This window comes from Gossypium arboreum, chromosome 2 (genome assembly GCF_025698485.1).
Source record: "Gossypium arboreum isolate Shixiya-1 chromosome 2, ASM2569848v2, whole genome shotgun sequence".
Taxonomy (NCBI): Eukaryota; Viridiplantae; Streptophyta; class Magnoliopsida; order Malvales; family Malvaceae; genus Gossypium; species Gossypium arboreum.
In genome coordinates, this window is record NC_069071.1 from 56140160 (window position 1) to 56153037 (window position 12878).

The following is a 12878-nucleotide window of genomic DNA, read 5'->3' on the forward strand; positions in this document are numbered from 1 at the left end:
AGGATCCAAACACTCATTTAACAAATTTTTTGGAATTCTGTGACACCTTTAAGATCAATGGCTTCTCTGACGATGTCATTCACCTTTAGTTATTTCCCTTTTCATTATGAAATAAGGCTAAATAGTGGTTGAACTTGTTACCACGAGGGTCAATCACTACTTGGGAACAAATGACCGAAAAATTTTTGCTTAAATATTTTTTTCGGATAAAACAACTATATTGAGGAATGATATCTCTTCTTTTGTGCAGATGGATTTAGAAACACTTTATGATGCATGGAAGAGATATAAGGATTTATTGAGAAGATGCCCTCACCATGGGTTACCTTTATGGTTACAGGTTCAGACCTTTTACAACGGTGTGAACCTTGAACAACAAAACACCTGAAGAGACTTACAAATTTATTGAAGAGATGTCACTAAACAACTATCAGTGGCAAGTCATGAGAATGAAGCCGACAAAAGCAGCCGATGTTTTCAACCTCGACGCGGTCACTATGCTATCTAACCAGGTAGAACTATTCAATAAAAGGATTGATGGTTTGTATGATTCTACTCAGATGCATCCAGTGATGAGGTGTGATTCAAATGGAGGAGTAATGCACAATGCAGACTATCCATCCTTCAACCCCAGCACCGAGGGAGAACAAGTCCACTTTATGGGTAACAATTCTAGACCTCAGAATAACCCTTGTAGTAACATTTACAATGCAGGTTGGAGGAACCATCCCAATTTTTTGTGGGGTGGTCAAGGGAATCAAAGGCCACAACACCCTCCAAGTTTTCAACAACCACCTTACCAACAGGAGAAAAAGCCGAACCTTGAGGAAATGTTTACAAAATTTATCTCAGTGTCAGAACCTCATTTTCAAAATACCGAGACAACACTTAAAAATCAGCAAGCATCAATTCAAGGGAACGAAACTGAAATAGGTCAGCTTGCTAAGTTTGTAACACCCCGAACCCGAGACCATCGCCGGTGTCGGACACGAGGGGTTAACAAGCCAAATCCACATATTTCACCCACCAATTTGACATTTCCAGACAGGCTGGAAATCTGCGTCACTGTCACCTTAAAAATCATATCTCGAGTTTCAAAACTCGGAAACTGATTCCGTAAATTTTCCCTGAATTTAGACTCATATATACATCCATGTATTTATTTCTATAATTTTTGGTCGGACCAATTGGTACATTTTATTATTTAAAGTCACCCATGTTACAGGGATCGACTGCTCTGATCTTCGCACGTTACAACTTGAATATCTCTCTGTACAGGGCTTTAATACTGGTGCCGTTTGTTTCTAATGAAACTAGACTCAAAATGGAATCTGTACATATAAGGCATGACTCCTAATTCTTTCTGGATAATTTATAATAAATTTTTAAAGTTGCGACAGGGGACCCAGAAACCATTCTGGCCCTATCTCACAATAGCTTTAATATCTCTTAACATGTAACTCCTATGATCGTTTGGTTTATTCCACATGAAAGTAGACTCATTAAGGTTCATTTACATAATTTATTCACTATTTAATACCATTCCTACAAATTTTGGTGATTTTTCAAAACCACACCACTGCTGCTGCCAGCATCTGTTTTCAAAGTAACCATTACCTATTTCATGATTTCCACGATTCAAATGGCCCTTTTGCACCCATAGCACAAAGTGTGATTATGATTAACCATTCCAATGGCTAATCCTTTCAAACAATTTCATACCCCATAATGATTATCATACAAACTATTATAGAATCATACTAAAACGATATAAGCCATTTTCGCATGGCTATCCAAGCTTACACAAACCGAAAGGTACATGACCTTCAACATTAGGGTAGTCCTATACATGCCATTTCAAAGTTCAACCAAAATTATACCAAAATGGAGGCTTTGATAGTGTAGATGAATTCGACTTTAATGATCCCGAATCCGATTGCTACGAGCAAAATCTATAAAACAGAGAGCCAAAGCAACGGAGTAAGCATTTTTATGCTTAGTAAGTCTCAAGCAATAAAATCAGCTTTAACCAAAGCATTACATTCACATAGCCAAATGAATCATTTCATTAATACACATTCACATAATCATACTTACTTCACCATCCCAACTCTTATGTTCATACACAAATAACGGCTTCGTTAAAGCCGATAACTCGTTCCATCATAGGAGCGAATATTCATAAGCTCTTACTCCTAGCGCGCAAAGCACACACAACACATACCTTGTTATTGGGAAGTTTCACAAGTGCATTAGCTGAAAATTTTCCAGCAAGCTTATAATTTTCAAATCGCATACCTTCGGAGTTTAACCGGATATAACTACTCGTTCAAACGCCTTCGGGACATAGCCCGGTTATGGTAACCCGCACAAAGGCCTTCGGGACTTAACCCGGATTTCACAATTTGCACAAATGCCTTCGGGTCTTAGCCCGGATGTAGTCACTAGCACAATTGCCTTCGGTCTTAACCGGATGTAATTACCAAGATAAATGTCTTGGGACTTAGCCCGGATATCATTCAATTGCTCATGCACACATATACATCAATAATCATTTCCCATTCATATTTCATTTTCGTTACTAAGGCTCAAACACAAACATATCACTAGCATAATCGCCTTCGGAACTTAGTCCGGGTATCATTCAAATACTCATACACACATAAATCAATAGTCATTACACATCAATTTTCCATTTCACATAATTCGAGTAGGGTCATTTCTTGAGGACTTACCTCGGATGTTGTCGAACGGCTTTGACGGCTATTCGATCACTTTTTCCTTCCCCTTATCCAATTGTGGCCCTCTAAGCTCTTGAGCTAATTCAAACAAATTCAATTTATTAAAGTCTCGCTAGCCTTGGCGAATACACATATCATTGATTCAACATCACATAACTAAGCACTTTAGTCAATTTTCTTTAATTACGCACACATTCGGCCTTAGCTCACAACAAGGTAGCCGATTACCTAAGTCAAGAATAGGCATCATTAAGCTTGCCTCTAACCGAATGCATGCACAATAATTCCCCTCATGTGGCCGATTATGCTTAGTCATTCTTGCATAAAATCAAAAATAAATTGCAAGATTTTCGCATCATATGTGTACTAGGCCGAATGTACATGCAAATTTCACAACATTCTTCAACAAACTTCTTCTTTAAACAACATATTCATCACTTTCTTCATAATCAAAATATCATGTGCAATCATATATACACATATAAGTGCAAGGCCGAATTTCAAGGTGTCCATAGCCATCCAAAACACAAATTTTAACTAACATGCAAGAAGCATGAACCATGCTCATGAATGCATCATGGCCGAATACATCACAATCATGCCCTTTCAACTTCAATCATGGTTAAACAAAAAAAAACTCAATGTCTTACTTAAAATTGGTACAAAGAAGTTTCAAGAGTAGTCAATCCATCATTGCATGCATCATTAGCAAGCTTCACATTTAGCATGCAATGGCTTTAACACAATAACAACATTGGCCAAATGCCATTTCCATGGCATAACAAGGATTTGAACCATGGCTAACATGCACATCAAGTTAGCAACCAAAACATGCATGAAACTCCTAACACAACCTCATACATACCTTAATCTTGATGCAAATTTAGCCAAATCTCCTTCTAGATCTCTTCTAAACCAAGCATGAAGCAAAAATCCTATCTCCTCCTTAGTATTTTCGGCCAAAAGGAAAGAACAAGGATGAACAATTTTTTCTTGTTTTTCTTTCACTTGCACGGCAATGGGGAAAGGATGAGCTATTTTTTGATTTTTTTTGTTTCTCATCCAACATCATTAATTATTTTATCATTTAATTCATCATGCATTAACAAAACATGTTTCAACATATTTTCTTTGCCCATAAACCATGTCATGGCGGCCACTAGCTTGTTTTGGGGAAATTTGACATGCAAGTCCATAGTTTTGCATGCATGCTTTAATTAGTCATCACACATTTCCCTATCGTACTTTCAAAGTTCACTACTAAGTCCCTTCTAGTGAAATTCACCTTTATAACACTAAATCAATCATAAAAAATGTCACACATGAACACACACATACTATAGGCATCAAAATAAATTTTAAATTATTTTTTTTATGCCTCGATTTTGTAGTCCCGAAACCACATCCCAACTAGGGTCAATTTTGGGCTGTCACAAAGTTCATCTCTGAACAACTGCAAGGTGGCTTGCCTAGTAATACAGAAACTAACCCAAGGGAGCAACTCCATGCCATCACTGTGCACGACAAAGAAGGGTTAGCTGAACCTAAATCTAAAACGAGGCAAGAAGCTATGGTAAGTAATGGTAAGGTTGAGGTGAGTGATGGTACACAAAAGCCGGTAAGTAAAGAATATAGACCTCAGGTGCCATACCCCAATGCGACAAGGAAAGACCACATAGACGAACAGTTCAGTAAATTCCTTAAACTACTTAAAAAATTACATATTAACTTACCGTTTATTGAAGCTTTTTCGCAGATGCCAAACACAGTTAAATTTTTAAAGGAGCTTTTAGCAAACAAACGGAAGTTAGATAAGTTATCAAATGTGGAGTTAAATGCAGTTTGCTCAGCTATTTTGCAAAACAAGCTACCCAACAAACTGAAAAATCTAGGGAGCTTTACAATTCCTTTTCTAATTGGTAGTTTGAATGTTAATAATGCTTTAGCTGATTTAGGGGCAAGTATTAATGTCATGCCTTACAAGATGTTTAAGCAGCTAGGACTAGGGAAACCCAAACAAACTAGGATGAGCGTACAATTAGCTGATAAAACTATTAGATTTCCTATGGGTATCGTTAAAGATGTGCTTGTTAAAATTGACAAATTCATATTCCCAGTCGATTTCGTTGTCTTAGATATGGATGAGGACAGTGATGTACCCTTAATTCTAGGCAGACCATTTTTAGCAAATGCTAGATCTATCATTGATGTTGGAACAGGTGAACTCACATTTCGTGTAGGAGATGACATAATTATTCTCCAAGCTCGTGATTATGTTAAAATGTCTAGTGATAGAGCTGATATTACAAGTTATTTTGATGTGAGCAACATTACAACTCAACTCTCTGTGCAGGAAATTCCTCGCAAAGACATGATGGAGCCACGGTCAAACTCATTCAATACCAACAGAACGTCTCTTGAAGAATGAAGATTACAGATTGAGGAACTAGATGAATGGATGACACAAGTTAATGAGAAACCGAGAGTACAAGAGGAACCAAAGCGAATCCATGACGAGCTTACAGATGAAACAAATCAATTTAAGGTTGAGGACAAGGTACTGTTGGATGATGCATACGCTCGTTACCAATTCTGAGCCTAATAGAGCAATTCCCTTCACGATACTAAATGTCTTCCTATATGGTACAGTCGAGGTAACACATACTGATTTCGGCACTTTCAAGGTAAACAATACTCGACTCAAACCTTATTTTGATAAAATTGATTGCAGGAAAGAGGAGTTTCGACTCCGTGATCCACCGTGACCATGTGAATACTAGGTAAGTCGAGCTTAGACTCTAAATAAGTGCTTTTCGGGAGGTAACCCGAGCACTAACACCACTAACTAGTTTATTTATATATATATTTCATGTTTAAATGCAGGTTTTTGACCCACACGGCCTGGAGACACGAGAGTATTCCAGGCCGTGTGCTCTAACAGGGGTTAAACAATGAGTTACATGGCCTGGCAACATGGCCGTGTGACCCACATGACCTGGACACACGGGCGTGTCCTTGGCTGTGTGGAAACAAGGCTTAAATCACCAACATCAACAAGAGACACGGGCTTAAAAGAGGCCACACGGGCATGCGCCACAGCCGTATGGACCACACGGCCTGGACACACGGGCGTGTCCTAGGCCGTGCGAAAATTAGAGCTAAAATTTTCAAATTTTAAACAAGTCAGGGAGCTACACAGGCGAGGCATAGGGGCGTGTGTTCGGGCACACGGCCGTGCGTCATACCACCCGGACGTGGGAGAAGCAAATGACGTACCACACGGCCTAGACACACGGGAGTGTCTGAGGCCGTGTGACAAATGGGCTATTAATTCCTAGACGAACACGGGCTAGAAGTGGAGCCACACGGCCGTGTGGCCCAACACGGATCGTTACACGACCGTGTCAAATTTAAACCCCCTAACCCTAAAATTTTATTTTTTGTCTTCTTCTTCTCAAACCCCCCAAGCCCTAGCCGTCGCAGTTTTTAACCCCCTATTCTGGCCACTGTCACCTACCCCCCATCTCGCCCCTCGCGACTCCATCCTTAGCTCTTTCTTCCCCTTTCCCCTCATCATCCTTTTTTCCTTTTCTTTTTCTTTTCCCTCTTATGCACTTACACCAGCCCCCTCATCCAAAATTTCTTCTTCCCTAGTGCCTTAAACCTTCTATCCCCACTGACCCCTTCTTTTCCCAACCATTGGTCGCGCACCCTCCCTTCGGCGGTCACCACAAACCCTAAAAACGGTTTTTCCTTTTTAACCTTTTCTTTTATTCTTTTTTTATTGTTAATAACCATATTATTATCTATATTTATTTTAGTTTTTTACTCTATTATTCTATTTCTTTACTTAGTCTTCTTTAATTCTTAATATTAGCTATTATCTTCCTTTATTAGTACTATTGTTAGTTATTTCTTTTTCTGGTGATTTTTCTTTTCTGTTTTCAATGCATATACTAATTATTCTTTAGTTGAATTCATGGTTCACTGTTTTCAATTGTTTCTCTCATTAGGAATAATTATTTATCTATTTAGGTTTTCTTGCTTATCACTTTTACATTTAGTTTACTAGGTTACTTGTTATTTTTCTTCGTAATTGTTATGATTTATTTTTGTTTTTAATTTTTGCTCCATGCTAGTCTTATTACATGAATTATGCATGCTTAGGTATTCCTATGTGCTGATGATTATTTGGACTACTTGGAGTCCATTATCTAAAGATTTAGTTTGCCTATTGGATGATTCTTCTTTTATTAATCAATTCTGTTATTTTTTAGGAACATTATGACAAACACTCGAGGTAAATCCAAGGTTGCCGTACCCGCTTCCAAAAAGCGGAAAGGTCCTAGCGCAACCTCTTCGAGTGCCTTTGCCGAGGTTCGGCATCCTTACCTCCGGTTCTTTGTGAACGCACCTGAGGACTTATTCCAGCTCCTGTGTGTGCGACCACTAGCTTTGGGCTGATGCATAGATTGGGCCACATTAGAGCAGGTCGGATTAGCTGATGAGGTCCGCGCTTTCATTGCCACAGCACCATAGGACCGTTTCTTTGATATCGTTGAGCCCACATATATGGCGCTTACTTTGGAGTTTTGCTTGACGTTTTACCTTCAGCGCATGATGTCATCTCATGACAAGCACGGTACCATTATATTCCGACTTGGTGGCTTAGTGCGACATATGAGCGTCCCTGACTTTGGCACAGCTTTGGGCATCTACACCGATGAGTTTATGGGTGCCGAAAACTTTCCTCACCTCCACTGTCACATCCATTAGTCACCTTCATGCTATTGGACCAATCTCACAGCCAGTCAAATCCTTTATGACGCGAGTCGCTCGAAGGTGACATCTCTTTCTTAGGCTCTACAATGTATCCACGCCTTATTAGCTCACACTTTGACTGGCAGGAGAGAGAGCACAGGAGTTGTAAGTACTACTGATGCATACTATCTTTGGAGCATGGCGACTGGCCACATATTCGACTTAGCTTATTTCATCGCTCTCGCCTTTCGCCATCAGACAGATTGCCACAGGAAGGGTCCCATCTATCTAGGTCCTTACGTGACTCGCCTTGCTCGACACTTCGGTCTTCTCAATACACCAGAGTAGTCCTCGACACTTACTCTTGTCAGTTAGATGTCCTCTCAGGGTATCTCGAGCATGATCCATATGAGGATGATCGAGCGGCGATGTGGAGTGGACCCACCTTAGTATAGACTAGTCCAGTCTGACATTCAGAATGACCCAGAGGACTTCACTGATGATGTTCTTCCTTATCATGAGGACCTACCAAAGCCTCCACCATTGAGTCACCGACATGCTTTCTCTGCTGCTAGCTCCCTAGGAGTATCCTCTGAGGAGTTCGCTAGTGTCCGTCAGTACTGTACTTAGAGATTCGACAGTATTGATGCGGGTTTACAATAGATCTGTCAGTATCTTCAATCACTTCTCCAGTGCCACCGACTCCGCCATCGACTCGTGACACTGATCAGTCTGATGATGAGGACCACTGAGTCCATTTATCTTTATTTTTATTTTTATTTTTTTGTTTATTTTGTTTTCATATTTTGAACTTTATTTCAATAATTATGGTTGTTTCTTAATGAGTAACCCTTTAATCTTCTTCAAGCATTGTGTTTATTTTCTTATCAGTTGTTCAGAATTTTGCACTACCCCTACATTTATCTACAACTCCGCTTTTCACTAGTATGGGAAATTCATCCACCATTAAGGGCAGTTTCAATCATCTCCCTATCTTATGATATTTTGTATCTATTATGATTTATATTTGTTTGTACATTAAGGACAATGTACATCTTAAGTGTGGGGAGGTTATTTATATGATTATTTTAAAATCCCTGACTTATGCGTTGTGTTTAAATAATTTGCTCATATTACTTTTAGAATGAACTCTTAGTAAATTGTGATTTTCATTGATATGTTTTAGATTAAATTCATAGATACATGTGCATTGATGATTTAAACTTTAAGATAGTAGAGAATCAAGCTTGACAAGTCTATTTTTTGGAATAAAATTTTTTAGGTTGTTTCCCTAAATTAAGGTATTACCTTAAAGTTGAAAATTGCAAGATTGACGTCAAAAGCCATATTTCTTGTGAGATTTTGAGCCTTTAGAGCATACATCTTTTTCGTGCTCACTTTATTATTGGTTATGAGTGTGTCAATATTGAATTGTTATTCTAGAACTTGCTTCAATTATACATGTCGAGACCACACTTTTGATTTGATATACTGAGATGATAAAGGCACCTAGGTTTTAACCCACTTACCCCGCAAAAAGCCTACCTTCATAATTAACCCTTAGTGAACCCCTTTGAGCTAAACAAACCATTTCTTAATTGACCCTAAATTTTTAAACCCCTACATCATACTTTTTGAATCATTGAGAATTTTTCCTATTTTATTGATCCCCGTTTTGTCGAGATTTGATTTGGTTAATTGCCTAACTATGTTCTTTTAGTTTAATTGTATAATTTTCTCTCATTATTCATTCATTCATTCAAAAAAAAAAAAGGTAAAAAAGTATACATATATGTTGATTATTATTAGTTCTTTGTTTTGAGCTTAAGTGTTTAATTCCATATTCTGAGAAGAAGCTCATGTTTATCTTTAAAATTGATGTAATTATTTAGTGTTATTTTATTTTTCTAGTTAGGTAATTTATCAATTCGATCTCGATTCTAACCGTTTTTTTCAGCCTTTTTTCCACACCTTTAACCCAAACCACGTTACAACCCTGTAAAGAACTTTTGATTTGTGTATCATCTCATTTATAGTGGTGGAGATTTGATTTGCATGCAAGCCTACGGTAATAACTTTTCAAGCTTGAATCTTGAGTGCTTAATTTTTGAACCTTAACCACTTTGAGTGATTTGAGTGATCCTTTAATGAGGGTGTCAATTCTTGTCAGTTTTGGACTGAAGGTAATTATTTAGATAAGGGGAAATACCTATGTTTTCATGCTTTAAAAATGCTAGGCTTTAATTGTTGGTGCATTTAGTGCTCTTTTAAGTTGAATTATCAATGTATGATTATCTGTGAAATTATGGCAAAATATTATTGATGAGAATTATGAATTAAGGGGGTTAATTTTAATTGTGAGTTGAGAATTTTGCTTGAGGACAAGCAAATGCTTAAGTGTGGGGATATTTGATAAACCTCAAAAGTAACATATTTTAATCCCATGCTTGGCAGATTTTTGAATGATTTATCATAAGATTTAGTGAATTTGATGCTCCTAATCCTTTAATTTCATGTTTTATATCTAGATGAGTATAGGAAAGCGAAAAGTGCTAGAAAAAGGCCAAAAACAGACAAAATATGTTTATTTTAGTGCTACACACGGCCCAGACACTTTTACATGGGTAATCCAAACGACCATGTGAGACACACGGGTAGACCACATGCTTGTGTGTCATGGCTGTGTCGAATTAAAACATATCAGAATTGCACATCGCCTAAGCACCATCACACGGGCGTGCCACACGGCCGTGTCCCTATAGAGACCTATTTTAATTCTACTCGGAAAAGGCTAATTTTGGAATATTTTGGGCATTCCAAAGTCTATTTAAACATACGAGAAGAGGATCAAAAAGGGGATGTAGATTAGAACACAGGAATTACTCGAAGAACACCAACGGATTCAGCACGGAAGTAGGATCTCCTTTAAGACTGAAAATCTCCCTTCAATTTCTCTCGAAGTTTTTGGGTTTCTTTATGTTTTGTTATTTTCCTATTTTTGAGATGTTTTCCTACTACATTATGAACTAAACTCCCTAAATACCTAGGGAGGATGAAACTTAAGACAGATCTTGTTATTTAATATTCTGAAATTAATGACAAATATTTGTTCTTGTTCTTAATTATGTTTTTTTTTAATTCTTGTCTTAATGTTCTCAGGAGATTAATTCAAGTTGATGTGCTTATTCATTGGAGCAAAAGTCTCTGTTTAAGAGTAGATCTCAAATAATTAAGTGGAGTTGCATGCAACCCTAGAAATAGGGCGACATAAATCTGCCGGATTATAGTCAAATCTAATAAGGGAATCCATAGATCGAGTTAATGCGACAATAGGGGTTTTAATTAGAAAGAGATTTCAATTAATCAACCTAGAGTCAGTTTTTTTTAGTCTCAAAAGAGATATTAACATAATTTAGGGATTGCTACAGATCAAGACAAGCGAATAAATCATTAGATTTAGAACCGGAATAATAAGTGGAGTCTAGGTGGATTCTTCCTTGGGTATTGTCTTTATTATTGGTTATTCAATTACTTTCTTCACTCTCTATCACGCTCATTAGTTAATTAGTTTAGTTAAATTTAGATTAAAACAAATCCCTTTTATTTTAAGCTAAATAATAGAAAGATAGTTAATACTAGTACTTTTAGTTCTTGTGGATATGAAACTCTGGACTCACCGTAACTAATACTATCATTCGATAGGTGTGCTTGCCTTAGTCGTGACCATAGCCTAGTTTAGTGGTTTATAAAATGATCATCACTAGGCACAACAATTCATATTCATTGGCCTTGTCATTGTGTTACCACTTTTACCATTAATTCATGATCTTCAACTTATCAATTAATTCTAACTTAATCATCAAGCACTCATGTTCAATCATCATCATCTTATTACCATATCACATAATTACTTCTTGGCTATGACCATTTCGATTGGTCATAAAGCATTCATCATGTACATATGTCATAACACTAACCATTCATAGCAAACAAGCATGACTACTTCATCACATCACCAAGCATTAGGATATAGCATGGATAGATAGGCTAACAAACCATAATCAATATGAGCCACAACTCATGGCCATATACAATAAATTTATACAAACCAACACATTTGGCTAAATCATAAGGACATATATCATAATAACTAAGTCCCTATACATGTAATAGCCCTAAATTGACCCTAGTCAGAAAGTGGGTTCGGGACCACTAAACCGAGTCATAAAAATAATTAACTGTCATAGTTGATGCTCATTATATGTACATATGCATGTGTGAAAATTTCATGTTTGAATTTTGTTAATTATAAGTGAATTTTGTCAAATAGGACTTATGTGAGAAAATTTAGAAATGTGCTAGGCAAATGTAGGGTGGCCTATAAGTGCATGTTGTGAAAAAAGGTGGGTTTGTATGTCAATTTACCCAAATTTAAGCATGATGGCCGGCCATGCTATGGGTGGAAACATGTTGCAAACATGTTTAGTTAGTGGGTATGTAGAAAAAAATAAATAAGAAACATGGGTAATAAAGAAAAAAAAAGAAAATGGTGTGGGTGTACCCCCATTGCCGTGAGTTGAGGGAGGAAGAAAGAAAAATGTTCATCATTTTCTTTCACTTCTTGTGGCATGAAAATGAGAGAGTTTGAATGCTTAATAAGGAGGGAAGAAGGAGTGCTCATGTTTTCTTTCTTTTGCAATTGTCGTAACTAGAGGAAGAAGAGGAAGCAAGATTCGGCCAAGGTGGTCCTTTAGATCAAGGTATGTTCAATGGTATTTTTTTTGGAAGTTTACACAACCTTTGGGTGATGGGTCTAAATACTATCTATCCCAAGGTCGGATTTGGGGTTGTTGGAGAGTTGAAAGTTGACAAGAAGCTTAAAAATTTTAGTTGATACCTTGATGCTATTAACATGTTAGTTGTATGGATGAACTAAGTTGCTTGTTATGTTAGCATGAAAGGGAAGATGTTAAGTCCTTTTTGTTGGAGGTGCCAAGTTGGGACTAAGAAGGGAGGAGTATTCGGCTAACATAGTTGAAAGGGATGTTGCCGATTTTAGAATTTGATTATGGGAGTGGCTATAATGGGCATAGAGATGTTGAACTTAAGAAATGTAGCAACATGCAAATTTATATGATATCACAAATGGAGGTGAAGCTATGCTAGATTGGGAAAAAGGTTGATCAAGTGTGCATGAGAAAAATTTAGGTGTTTAGATGATGTTGTAGATAACACTATACATGTATATATATATTCGCCATCAAAGTGAGTATGTAGGTGATGTTGAGTCAAATTTTGGTGCACAATCGGTATGTATATATATATATAAGTATGCCCATTCATGATGTTACCTTTAATCATGTATATAATAGACTA

General features: G+C 37.3%; 1 non-coding gene across 1 annotated transcript; it reads right to left on the reverse strand.

The window, feature by feature from the left end:
* Positions 1–217: 217 nt before the first annotated feature.
* LOC128289516 (small nucleolar RNA R71) lies at positions 218–324 on the reverse strand. Its single transcript, XR_008279162.1, has one exon. It is a non-coding gene; the product is annotated as a small nucleolar RNA R71 (small nucleolar RNA).
* Positions 325–12878: the final 12554 nt, after the last annotated feature.